At 43.4% G+C, this 14,262-nt stretch overlaps 1 pseudogene; it reads right to left on the reverse strand.

Moving 5' to 3' along the window:
• LOC138645823 (zinc finger protein 850-like) overlaps positions 1-14,262 on the reverse strand; it is a 94,432-nt pseudogene that overhangs the window by 47,773 nt on the left and 32,397 nt on the right.

Here is a 14,262-nt window from a genome sequence, read left to right on the forward strand (position 1 = left end):
CAACGATATCGTTAACGATATCGTTATGTGTGATGGTACCTTTAGCTCCTGTGTCCAGCAGAGAAACGCTGGCTGTGGGTCCCTTATTCAGGGCTCTGCACCACAGCTCCCAGGCTGTATCTGAAAAAATTCATATCCCACAGTAGGCTGTGAAAACTTTCACTGCTCTCTCTACCTTAGAGCGTGGACCCAAGATGGTCGCTGACACCTCCAGAGCTGTATTCTGTGTGGTTGATTTGAAGCTCCCTGCCCAACTGAGGCTTGACCAAAACAGCACCTCTGGAGCCAAGCTAAATCCACCCCAGGATGAAGTTTACAGGCTTACCAGAGCCTCAGATGTCAGGTATGATGCAGGATAATGTACGGATGGCTGGAGCTCCTCTCAGATGCAACTTCTCAGTGTTTACATAGCCACGGCCCTGAGACATTCCATCATTATTACTACAAAAAGTGACATGTCAAATTTCAAAAATTAGGTTTGGTCACTAAAGAATTACAATGCATTCTTCCCAATGCGAGTTCTCTGATGTCTAAGAAGTTGAGATTTAGATTAAAAAATATCCCACATTCAGGACATGAAAATGGCTTCTCTCCTGTGTGAACTCTCATGTGTAACAAGAGTTGATTTCTGTGTAAAACATTTTCCACATTCTTAGCATGAAAATGGCTTCTTTCCTGTGTGAATTCTCTCATGTGTTAAAAGATGTGATTTCAGAGTAAAACATTTCCAACAATATGAACATGCAAATAGTTTATCTCCTGTGTGCATTCTCTCATGCATAACAAGAGTTGATTTCCGTGTAAAACATTTTCCACAATCTGAACATGAAAATGGTTTCTCTCCTGTATGAATTCTCATATGTTTAGGAAGAGTTGATTTCTCTGTAAAACATTTTCCACATTCTGAACATGAAAATGGCTTCTCTCCTGTGTGGACTCTCTCATGTATAACAAGACTTGATTTGTTTGTAAAACATTTTCCACATTCTGAACATGAAAATGGCTTCTCACCTGTGTGGATTCTCTCATGTGTGACAAGATCATATTTTCTAGTAAAACATTTTCCACATTCTGAACATGAAAATGGCTTCTCTCCTGTGTGAATTCTCATATGTTTAAGAAGAGTTGATTTCTGTGTAAAACATTTTCCACATTCTGAACATGAAAATGGCTTCTCTCCTGTGTGAATTCTCATATGTTTAAGAAGAATTGATTTCTCTGTAAAACATTTTTTACATTCTGAACATGAAAATGGCTTCGCTCCTGTGTGAATTCTCTCATGTGTGACAAGATCATATTTTCTAGTAAAACATTTTTCACATTCTGAACATGGAAATGGCTTCTCGCCTGTGTGAATTTTCTCATGTCTGACAAGAAGTGATTTTGTGGCAAACCATTTTCCACATTCCGAACATGAAAATGGCTTTTCTCCTGTGTGAATTTTCTCATGTGTAACAAGACGTGATTTTACTGTGAAACATTTTCCACATTCTGAACATGAAAATGGATTCTTCCTTGTGGGAGCTTTTTTATTTTCCACACTTCTTCCGTGACTTTTATTTTGTTTAACAGTCTGTGATGAATTAAGACAGTGTACTTTAAAAGGATCCATGTTTGAGATGTTGGCATGTTCTTCATATGGGTCTTGTGCAATGCTTTTTTGGATTTTGGAGCTGCTGGTACGACCATCTGTCAAGAATATAACTGATGTGATTTTTGAGACAAAAAAACCTTAATACTTATATTTATCTAAATATAAAAAACATTAAATAAATAAAATAGAATTTGCAAAGTGTGTAGCAAAGTTCTATTATTAACCGACTTAGGCTATGTGCGCATGTTCAGGATTTCTTGCAGAAAATTCCTGAGAAAAACCTGAAATTTTCTGCAAGAAATCTGCATGCGTTTTTTGCACGTTTTTGGTGTGATTTTGATGGGTTTTTTCCCGGACATTTTCCAATGCATTTTATAGTGGGAAATCCGCAAAAAAAACCCGCAAAATTAATGAACATGCTGCGTTTTTTACAGTGATGCGTTTTTTTTTCACGGAAAAAAACGCATCATGTGCACAAAACATGCGGAATTCATTCTAAATGATGGAATGCTTATTGTATGCTTTTTTTTGCGGTTTTATAGCATTTTTATCGCAAAAAAAACGCAACAAATCAGCAACGTGTGTACACAGCCTAAAGGTGTAATTTACATGATGTGATGATTTGACAAAGAATCAATTGTGCAATTGTGTGTCATTGGTCGTATATTTTATATCTTAGAATAAAAATGATCGTTATTGACAGCACATCATCCCCTTTGTATAAATTGAGGATATTCTGCAAAAATAAAAAAGCCATGAGATAAAGAAACAAATCATCATTTCTTCATCAAAATGAGAGCTAGCAAGCCCCAATCACCTTCCTATACCATCAATCACTGCTTATTTTTGAGATTATATTTGCCTTGCAGCCACTCGATTTTATTCTTCAGGAGAAGTAGTGGGCAGTAGCAGTCACCTCTCTGTTAGAGCTCCATGCACCACCTCAATTACTTTAACCCCTTAACCCCCAGAGCTTTTTTCAGTTTTGCATTTTTCACTCCCCTTCTTCCCAGAGCCATGACTTTTTTTTTATTTTTCCGTCAATATGGCCGTGTGAGTGCTTGTTTTTTGGAGAACGATTTTCACTTTTGAACGACACCATTGGTTTTACCATGTCGTGTACTAGAAAATGGGAAAAAAATTCCAAGTGCGGTGAAATTGCAAAAAGAAGTGCAATTCCACACTTGTTTTTTGTTTTACTTTTTTACTAGGTTCACTAAATGTTAAAACTGACCTGCCATTATGATTCTCCAGGTCATTACGAGTTCACAGACACCAAACATGTCTAGGTTCTTTAGAATTTAAGCGGTGAAAAAAAAATCCAAACTTTGTTTAAAAAAAATGTGCCATTTTCCTATACCCGTAGCGTCTCCATTTTTCGTGATGTCAGGTAAGGGCTTATTTTTTGCGTGCTGAGCTGACATTTTTAATGATACCATTTTGGTGCAGATAAATTATTTTTATCGCCCGTTATTGCATTTGAATGCAATGTCGTGGCGACCAAAAAAAATGTAATTCTGACATTTAGATTTTTTTTTCTCGCTACGCCATTTAGCGATCAGGTTAATTCTTTTTTTTTTTTATTGATTGAGCGGGCGATTCTGAATTCGGTGATACCAAATATGTGTATGTTTGATTCCTTTTGTTTTATATTGAATGGGGCGATTTGAACTTTTAAAAAAAATTTTTTTTATATTTTTAAAAACATTTTTCTTTTTACTTTTGGCATGCTTAATAGTCTCCATGGGAGGCTACAAGCTGCCACAACCCGATCGACTCAGCTACATAGAGGCGATGAACAGTTTGCCTCTATGTAGCTGAATTACTGACTTGTTATGAGCGCCGACCACTGAGTGGCGCTCACAGCAATCCGGCACTGGCAACCAGAGAGGTCTCCAGGAGACCTCTGGTTGTCATGCTGCCGAACCAGTAACCCTCGATCACGTGACGGGGGTCACCGGTGTGCATATTTCTGGCACGAGTGCAGGAAGCGCCATTTAAATGCCGCTGTCAAGAGTTTGACAGCGGCATTTAACTAGTTAATAGAAGCAGATGAATCGTGATTCCACCCGCAGATATTGCACGCACACGTCAGCTGTTCAAAACAGCCGACATGTCCCGGGAAAGATGTGGGCTCACCGCCGGAGCCAACATCAAAGGGAGGGATACTGACATCGGAGTACCATTACACTCAATGTCAGTAAGGGGTTAAGCGAGCGGCTGCAAGGAACATATTTCCATTTCTCCTGGTAGCCGCTCTCCCAGTAAAACAGCCTAACATGCTTTAAATACTATTTACCTACAGATTACCAATATACCTGCAGGTAAATCACATTTTTGTAGCTGACAGGTTATCTTTAGGGGTTCATTTACACAGGCAGGTAATGACCTGTAACAAGCACTGATTCATGATATGGGAGCAGCTTTGTTCTCTCTCCCCATAGATAATAGATGAATGATTGGCCGAACCGTCATGGCTATGGTGGATTTCAGAGACAGTGCGATCAGCAGACTCAGGTACAAGTAATGTCTATACTAACATCTATAATTACATGTCTATGTCTGTGGTCTGGATTGTTTTAGAATAATAAAGTAAAATTGGTTTCCATATTGCATCCTGTGGTGTGTGCTGTGAAATCTATATCTATCTCTCTCTCTCTCTATCTATCTACAGTCATGGCCAAAAGTATTGACACCCCTGCAATTCTGTCAGATAATACTAATTTTCTTCCTGAATATGATTGCAAACACAAATTCTTTGTTATTATTATCTTCATTTAATTTGTCTTAAATGAAAAAACACAAAAAGAATTGTACTAAAGCCAAATTGGATATAATTCTACACCAAACATAAAAAAGGGGGTGGACAAAAGTATTGGCACTATTCGAAAAATCATGTGATGCTTCTGTAATTTGTGTAATTAACAGCACCTGTAACTTACCTGTGGCACCTAACAAGTGTTGGCAATAACTAAATCACACTTGCAGCCAGTTGACATGGATTAAAGTTGACACAACCTCTGTCCTGTGTCCTTGTGTGTACCACATTGAGCATGGAGAAAAGAAAGACCAAAGAACTGTCTGAGGACTTGAGAAACCCAACTATGAGGAAGCATGAGCAATCTCAAGGCTACAAGTCCATCTCCAAAGATCTGAATGTTCCTGTGTCTACCGTGCAAAGTGTCATCAAGAAGTTTAAAGCCGGGGGCGTGGACGGCAGCCTAAGGAGCAGGACGCCTTCTCCATGAGCTCCCCTGCTGGTTTTCCTAATCCAACCTAATTTCTGCCATAGACGACCCATCTACTAACCTAGGGGTCGCGGACTGTCAGTACATCATCCAGGGAGCACTCCCTGTCCGTTTGGAGCGTGGACTCCTGTGCTGAGCCGCAGTAATTAACGGAGCTACACAGGCGGTCTGGGGGCCTGCTGGGAGATCGCTCCCCCCCGCTGGCTGGCTGTCTGTTCTGGAGACCGGATTGAGGAGGACAAGAGCGGCGAACTCCCCCCTTACCGCGGAACACAGGGGATCGGCTGAAGCGTGCACCAGTGCCTGAGGAGCGGTTCTCTCCTGCACCCAGGCGGCCGTGAGAGGTGAGAGGAGTGAAGAGGCGCCATCTTGGATTCGCCGCGCGGTGAGGGGAGCCGCTGAGAGGAGGCGCCATCGCAGAGAGACATCCCTGCTCCCGTCGCCCAGAGGTTAGTGGTGCCGGCGCCCTGAGCCTGAGGTGTGCGCCCTGGTGCCTGATCTCTGCAGTTGTGCCCGCCGCTGTTACCTGTGGCCTCCCCCATCACTCACCTGGGTGCTCCTGCATCGGTGGATCCAGAGTCCTGGTCGGCCCTCGGCCATCTGAGGAGAAGGTTGGCGATCTGTCTGCTGGGGTGCGTGCTGCCTTTTTGGGCCCGGCTTTGGGCCCTGGTGGAGAGTGGTCTGCAGAGACGCAGGGGTTTCTTCTTCTCCCTCCCGGCCCTCTTTTCCCGCCATACGCCGCCATCTTGGGTCCTCTCTCTGGCTGCCTGTGACCCCTTGGTGGAAGAGACTGTTCGGCCTGGTCGGGGTGCTTATCACCTGCTGCCCAGGTCAGGATTGCTTCCCCTCTGTGGCTTTCCCCTGGGCCTCACTCCCTGCTGTCCCATACCCTCAAGACCAGTTTAACCCTCACATAATCTCAATCTAGCTGGGAGTAGTATAGAGGGGACAGACTGACATTGCGCCCTGGATCTGGCTGCATTGACACCCAAGCCACACTCCTGCAACATAATTAAGAGACCTAGCTGGCTCCTTTAGTTCTACAGGCATCATCTTTTATTCTATATCTTGGATTTTTCAGTGATTGTTGAAATGCTGAATCTAACATAAAGACACTGAAATAATCATTAATGTTCTTTGCTGCCATCTTGTGGCGAAATCTGGAACAACACCAGACTCCTATTACTTCCATTACCCTTGGATTCGGGGATCCAGCTCACGGGGCCTGGCCTACGGCCCCCTTGAAAATTGGGAACTCGGCCCGGGGTTGGCTTGCTAATGGGGTGCTAGGCTCTATGGAGTGACCGCCCCACCCCCCATATCCCACCACTACCTTGGACACACTGTGCTTACTATAGACATCTATGGGAAAAACCACAAAGATCCCTGAACAGAAAACAAAATCGGTCGGGGAAATTACCTCTGAAGACATGAAACGTTATCTAAATTCAACTCCCCAGACTAGAAATACAAGGTCTGCAATGACTTCTACTACTAACCGTGATAACTCCCCGTCCGTGGATTCAGTGGGCGCACGTAGCTCGTCGGCTGACGGCTTCGATGAGGACACCGCGGATTCGGAGGAAATGAACATCGCAGAAATGAGCAAGTACATCAAAGCCCTACCTACCAAAAAATACCTTGAAGGATTCGCCTGCAGGCTCGAAAATACATATAAGCAAGAAATCCACAACTTGCAGAAAGAATTTACCACACGAATAGAGGACGTGGAAAAAACACACGAGAATATCTTTCGAGAACTGCAGGCCCATAGGGACCTCTTAATAGACCACACTCTCAAATTAAAAGATATCTCATCTGGAATGGAGGACCTCGAAAACCGCAATAGACGGAATAACATTCGTATACGAGGCCTCCCAGAATCGGTCGGTTTTTCCGATCTGGACCGTACAGTACAAAATATCTTCTTAGACCTGCTGGACGACAAAGATGGTGGCTCTATCGAGTTCGATAGGATTCATCGCGCTTTGGGTCCCAAACCTACTTCCGATTCTCGACCACGTGATGTTATATGCAGAATCCACTACTATAGAATCAAAGAAGCCATAATGGCGGCTGCCAGGAAAAAAAGAAGTCATCAGATTTGAGGATTACCCAATCTTAATCCTTTCTGATCTATCTAGACGTACTTTATTACTGCGCAGAGCTCTAAAACCATTACTGGAGGAACTCAAGAGGAGAGACATCCCATATAGATGGGGGTTCCCGTTCTAATTAACGGCCTCTAAGGGAGGCAAGTCGGCTTCTTTTCGAAGGCTTTGTGACTTATCTACTTTCCTGGGCACCTTCGAACTTCCTATGGTAAATCTTCCCGAGTGGCCCGTGAGCCCAACACTCCCTGAAGCTCCACCAAAATGGCTCAAGGTTCAACAAACCAAGAAACGAGACAACAAGCGGGTTCCATCTGATCCGCCTTGAGAACTTAGCATTCTGGTTTGGTGGTACAGAAAGGCGAGCTCGGCCTACTGATGGAGGGGGTTTCGTTTGAAGGCTTTTATAGTCTGGTTTTTCTCTTTTTTGTATTTCCGTTATGTCGGTTATGATAGTCTGGCATTTATTGCTTAGTTTTATTATGTTTGCACTTTATTCTCATGTTCTCAGTGTTTTAGGTGCAGGTGTTGCAGATTGTGAGAAGTCATAGGCCCGTAGCAGGAGCTCTCCCTCCAGACCCTTCCCTTCCTCCTCTCCTAGACATCCCTTTCCCTTCCCTTCTTCCACCTCTCCTCCCTCCCCTCACCACCCTTTATCCCTACCTCTCCCACCCTCTCTTCCTATCCCTCCCCTCTTTCTCCTTACCTATTTGGAGGATTCGCCTGCACAAATGGGTCTGTGCTTACATTTTCCACGATTTATATTCAGACTTGACTTCACACTTGGGTTCATGCACTGACAATTAATTGCCTTGTTACTTTATATGACATATTTAATTTGATGTTTTGACATGTGTCCTACAGATATTTCTTATGTTTTCTTGGGTGGGGTGGGAGGGGGTCATGGTTCCTCCTTGGGCTTCCTTCCCTTTGGTTGGGTTCTCAGGTAGTATACTACCAAAACTTGTCTTACGGTAGTTAGAGCTACAAAGCTCTGGCTTTAGAGCAATTATAGATATGTTTTCTTTTTTCTTTGTTTCTCTTCTCATTTTTTTCTCTACTCCCGTTCCTTTTCTTCCCCTTTCTAAATACTTCCTCTCCATGCGGGTACTCCTTCCGGGCAGATCAATAAAAATTTGCTGCACAGCAGCGCATTCAGATTATGGGTAAATTAAAGTTTTGCTCCTTTAATGTAAAGGGGCTAAATATTCCTGAAAAAAGGAGACAGGTCCTATACACAATTCATAGACAGCAGGTTTCGGTCCTGATGCTCCAGGAGACGCATTTTAAAACTGGGGTTCTCCCCCCCTGTGTTTCAAAATATTACCCCAAATGGTACCACAGTTCCAATCCGCATGCCAAATCTAAGGGGGTCTCGATAGCTTTTCATAAAAACTTTGTGCCTGAAGTGCTAAGTTCCTCTATAGACCCAGATGGTCGTTATGTGTTTTTAAAAATTTCCTGTGATGCACGTCAATTGGTCTTGGCTAATGTCTATTTTCCGAATCAAGGTCCGCAGAGTTTCGGTGCGGAGTGTGGGAGGCGCCTCGGGGAATTTGCTGGCTCCTCTCCTGTGATACTGGGGGGCGATTTCAACATTCCCATGAATCCAGTGGTAGACGTCTCTTCGGGTAAGACTTCATACTCACTTTCTTCTATTGCTCGGATTAGGAAACAAATGCGCGACATGAGATTAGTTGACATATGGAGGGTACTTCACCCAGGTACAAGGGATTACAGTTTTTTCTCACAAGTGCATAACACTTACAGCAGAATTGACTACTTTTTTATCTCACACAACATGCTGGATCTCCCAGTGGAAGCAGAGGTGGGTTCGATTCTGTGGTCGGACCATGCCCCGATATTTCTTTCAATTCTGTTCCATTCTAATACAAAACCGGGCTTCTCGTGGCGCCTGAATGAGAACTTACTCCAGGACGCCCAATGCAAAACCGATGTGGAAAAGACGATATCCAATTTTGTAGCGGACCATGGGGGGGACACCACATCTTCTCCCATGAAATGGGAGGCCCTGAAAAGCGTGATACAGGGAGTTCTTATTTCACATGGTGCACGTTTGAAGAGGGAGAGGGTCGCAGAAATAATTAAACTCTCAGACCAAATTCATAAATTAGAAACACAACACAAAAAAGATCTTAATGAGGTTACATTCGCACACTTGTCCACAACCAGGCAAAAGTTGCTCGCCTTACTGGACCAAAAATCATGCTACCTCAGGGAAAGGCTCCGAAATCGCTTTTACCAATATGGAAACAAAAGTAGCAAGATCTTGGCTAGATACATTAACCCACGAGGGCCAAATACATTTATTCCCTTCATTAAAAATGGGAAAGGGGAAAAGTTACATAATACCAGAGACACCATCTCGAGCTTCAGTGATTACTACAAAGACTTATACAACATAGATGGCCACTACAAAGATCTGTCCATATCCGCTCTCCATAACAAAATTAATACGTATTTACTTCAAAACAATATACCCCTTCTACCGGAGGACGAGATTCTGGGCCTAGAGAGGGAGTTTACATTGGAGGAGGTTGTAGAAACTATCAAAGATCTGAAGCAAGGGAAAAGTCCAGGTCCAGACGGGTACTCAGCTGGTTTTTATAGATCATTCTCCTCATTATTGAGCCCGATTTTTCTTGAAGTGTGTAATTCGGTCTCCTCAGGAGGTTCCTTTCCCCCTCAGGCTTTGGCCGCTCATATCACGGTCATACCAAAACCAGATAAAGACCCCTCATTACGTAATAATTACCGTCCAATATCTCTTATAAATTTAGACATTAAAATCTACGCGAAGATGATTGCAAATAGATTGAGCCCTCTCCTTCCATACGTGATAAACCAAGACCAAGTGGGTTTTGTTCCAGGCAGAGAGGCTCGCGATAATACCATTAGGACCATTTCTTTAATAGACGGCGCGGGACGGGAGGGGGGTGATCCCATGTGTATCCTGTCGATCGATGCTGAAAAGGCCTTCGACAGGGTGCACTGGGAGTTTTTGTTCCGGGCTCTGGGGGGGATTGGTCTAGGAGAAAACATGATGCATAGAATAAAGGCCTTGTATACCTTCCCTAGCGCCCAGGTGAGGGTGAATGGCACCCTTTCGGACGCATTCGAGATACGGAATGGTACGAGGCAGGGGTGCCCCCTTTCCCCTCTCCTATATATCCTGTCAATGGAATACCTGGCCACCGCCATACGCAATAACCCCTCCATAAGAGGAGTTAAATTAAGATCGGAGGAACACAAGTTGGCGCTTTTTGCCGATGATATCCTCTTATATGTTACCTCCCCCATAACTAGCATACCCAATATTATATTAGAATTATCGAAATTCGGCTTCCTAAGCAATTTCAAAATTAATTCCCATAAATCCATGGCCTTAAACATATCCCTACTACCATCTGAGGTGAGTAGACTGCGAGCCTCTTTCCCGTTTGGTTGGCGCTTTGATTCACTTCCATATCTGGGGATCAGAATAACAGCCAAAACATCTGGTTTGTACTATGCAAACTTTAAAAAGGCGTTGCAAAAAGCGGAGCTGGACTTAGAAAAGTGGCATAAACTTCAACTGTCTTGGTTTGGTAGAGTTAATGTAATTAAAATGGACTTGTTGCCTCGCCTTGTATATTATTTCCAGATAATCCCGTTATATCTTCCCGCGTCCTTTTTCTCACGACTCAAGAAAGCGGTCATCCGATTGGTCTGGTCTCATGCTAGATCAAGAATATCTCATTTTGTATTAAGCAGGTCCAAGAGGAGGGGGAGAATTGGCCTACCAGACTTCCTGGTATATAGTCGTGCCTCAATAGGTACCTGCATTTTAGACCTATACCATAGCAGTAACAACAAGAAATGGGTGGGCCTGGAGGGTGATCTTGTTGGCGGGGATCCTCAGACGATATTGTGGAACACAGGGGGGGGGGGGGGGAGGTCGAACCTTCCATTCATGACTAGGAACATGCTTCTACTTGTGCGACAGAGTGGCAGAAATACTATAACCTCTACAGCCCCGGGTCCACTAACCCCAATCTACGACAATCCTCATTTCCCCGCAGGTCTCCGTAGGGAAAATTTCCTGAGTAAAAACAGAGCTTCAAGACCCATTATATTTGACTTCATAAATCAGACAGGTATTAAATCCCTACACGAGATACAGTTAGGGCCAGAAATATTTGGACAGTGACACAATTTTCGCGAGTTGGGCTCTGCATGCCACCACATTGGATTTGAAATGAAACCTCTACAACAGAATTCAAGTGCAGATTGTAACGTTTAATTTGAAGGGTTGAACAAAAATATCTGATAGAAAATGTAGGAATTGTACACATTTCTTTACAAACACTCCACATTTTAGGAGGTCAAAAGTAATTGGACAAATAAACATAACCCAAACAAAATATTTTTATTTTCAATATTTTGTTGCAAATCCTTTGGAGGCAATCACTGCCTTAAGTCTGGAACCCATGGACATCACCAAACGCTGGGTTTCCTCCTTCTTAATGCTTTGCCAGGCCTTTACAGCCGCAGCCTTCAGGTCTTGCTTGTTTGTGGGTCTTTCCGTCTTAAGTCTGGATTTGAGCAAGTGGAATGCATGCTCAATTGGGTTTAGATCTGGAGATTGACTTGGCCATTGCAGAATGTTCCACTTTTTGGCACTCATGAACTCCTGGGTAGCTTTGGCTGTATGCTTGGGGTCATTGTCCATCTGTACTATGAAGCGCCGTCCAATCAACTTTGCAGCATTTGGCTGAATCTGGGCTGAAAGTATATCCCGGTACACTTCAGAATTCATCCGGCTACTCTTGTCTGCTCTTATGTCATCAATAAACACAAGTGACCCAGTGCCATTGAAAGCCATGCATGCCCATGCCATCACGTTGCCTCCACCATGTTTTACAGAGGATGTGGTGTGCCTTGGATCATGTGCCGTTCCCTTTCTTCTCCAAACTTTTTTCTTCCCATCATTCTGGTACAGGTTGATCTTTGTCTCATCTGTCCATAGAATACTTTTCCAGAACTGAGCTGGCTTCTTGAGGTGTTTTTCTGCAAATTTAACTCTGGCCTGTCTATTTTTGGTATTGATGAATGGTTTGCATCTAGATGTGAACCCTTTGTATTTACTGTCATGGAGTCTTCTCTTTACTGTTGACTTAGAGACAGATACTCCTACTTCACTGAGAGTGTTCTGAACGGGTTCTTCTTCACCAAATTAAGTATGCGGCGATCATCCACCACTGTTGTCATCCGTGGACGCCCAGGCCTTTTTGAGTTCCCAAGCTCACCAGTCAATTCCTTTTTTCTCAGAATGTACCCAACTGTTGATTTTGCTACTCCAAGCATGTCTGCTATCTCTATGATGGATTTTTTCTTTTTTTTTAGCCTCAGGATGTTCTGCTTCACCTCAATTGAGAGTTCCTTTGACCGCATGTTGTCTGCTCACAGCAACAGCTTCCAAATGCAAAACCACACACCTGGAATCCACCCCTGACCTTTTAACTACTTCATTGATTACAGGTTAACGAGGGAGATGCCTTCAGAGTTAATTGCAGCCCTTAGAGTCCATTGTCCAATTACTTTTGGTCCCTTGAAAAAGAGGACGCTATGCATTACAGAGCTATGATTCCTAAACCCTTTCTCCGATTTGGATGTGGAAACTATCATATTGCAGCTGGGAGTGTGCACTTTCAGCCCATATTATATATATATAATTGTATTTCTGAACATGTTTTTGTAAACAGCTAAAATAACAAAACTTGTGTCACTGTCCAAATATTTCTGGCCCTAACTGTATACCAAGGGGGGGAGCCTCCTGAGGGCTCTTGGTTCTTTTACGAACAACTAAAGAGCTTCATAGGCACATCATTTAAACTTAATAAGTCCATGGGGGTGTTAACCCCTTTCGAGAAAAATTCCCTCGCGGAGGTGCCCCCATCTCGTAAGGTGTCCCTCCTATATAATCTTTTCCAGGAGAGTCAGACGCCAACACAAGACTTCGCAACATTTTTCTCAAGATGGGAGAGTGACTTGGGGATTTCATTGTCCCAAGAGGAAAGAGATAAGGTTTTGCTGTTCACCCTTAGGACTTCGCGGTCGGCCGTGTCACAGGAGAGGAGTTACAAGGTTCTGTCGAGGTGGTATAGATGCCCCTGCCAGGTTCACACTATGTTCCCGGTGATACCGGATATTTGTTGGAGATGCACATCAGAAAAAGGGACGTATGTCCATATCTGGTGGGAATGTCCACCCATAAAGAAATTCTGGTTGCTAGTTTTCGATCTCCATAACAAATTATCCTTTTGCAAAATACAACCCACAGTGGAACTAGCCCTCTTGTCTCTGTGTGACATGTCGATATCTGGTTTTAAGAGGAGTCTTCTCAGACATTTTCTTACGGCTGCCAGGAATTTCCTAGATACTGGAAGCAGGATCGTTACCCCTCAGGCTCCGATTTTGTTGCGGAGCTTAACAACATTTACAGAATGGAACAATTGATAAGTGAATCCATGGGGGACTCGGCAAAATTTTTTAACACTTGGGCTTCATGGATTGTATTCAGGGAGACCCCAGAATTGGACGTACGGTTGTCCAGGTCCTAATTCATATCTGGAGCCGATTTGGGAGCGTTCGCGTAATGGATGTGGCCCCTACCCTCTGATTTGCTGTTGTGGCCTAGAGCCAATGTTGGTGACTCAATGTTCTTCTCTCCATTACATGGGGCCTGGGATCAGCCCGAGAGGGGTGTCGCACTCCTCATACCTAGTGTGCCCTCTTACTTTCACCCGCTTTCCTTCCCCCCCTCCTCCCCCCCTTTTTTTTTTCTCTTCTCTCTTCTTTCTTTCCCCCTCTCTCCGTTTCTTTAATTCTTTCTACTTTTGCTTACTTTTTATATATAGTGACATTCTATACTAATATAAACGATTAATATAGCTAGTAATGCTTGTTTGCCTTTGATGCTGCTTATTTGTTTCAACTGTGAAAAGTATCATTGCTAATCTGAAAGTGTTATCGTTGGCAGTGGCCAACTACATTTAATACTTGCTGAGACTCTCTTTTTATACGATCTACGGGCTGTACCCCGTTGAGTTTAACAATTGTTTCAGCACTGTACTATTGTTTGTATTGTTTATTTGCTTCAATAAACCTGATTTATACAAGAAGTTTAAAGCCCATGGCACTGTGGCTAACCTCCCTAGATGTGGACGGAAAAGAAAAATTGACAAGAGATTTCAACGCAAGATTGTGCGGATGTTGGATAAAGAACCTCGACTAACATCCAAACAAG

Source organism: Ranitomeya imitator, chromosome 7, assembly GCF_032444005.1.
Source record: "Ranitomeya imitator isolate aRanImi1 chromosome 7, aRanImi1.pri, whole genome shotgun sequence".
NCBI classification, from domain to species: Eukaryota; Metazoa; Chordata; class Amphibia; order Anura; family Dendrobatidae; genus Ranitomeya; species Ranitomeya imitator.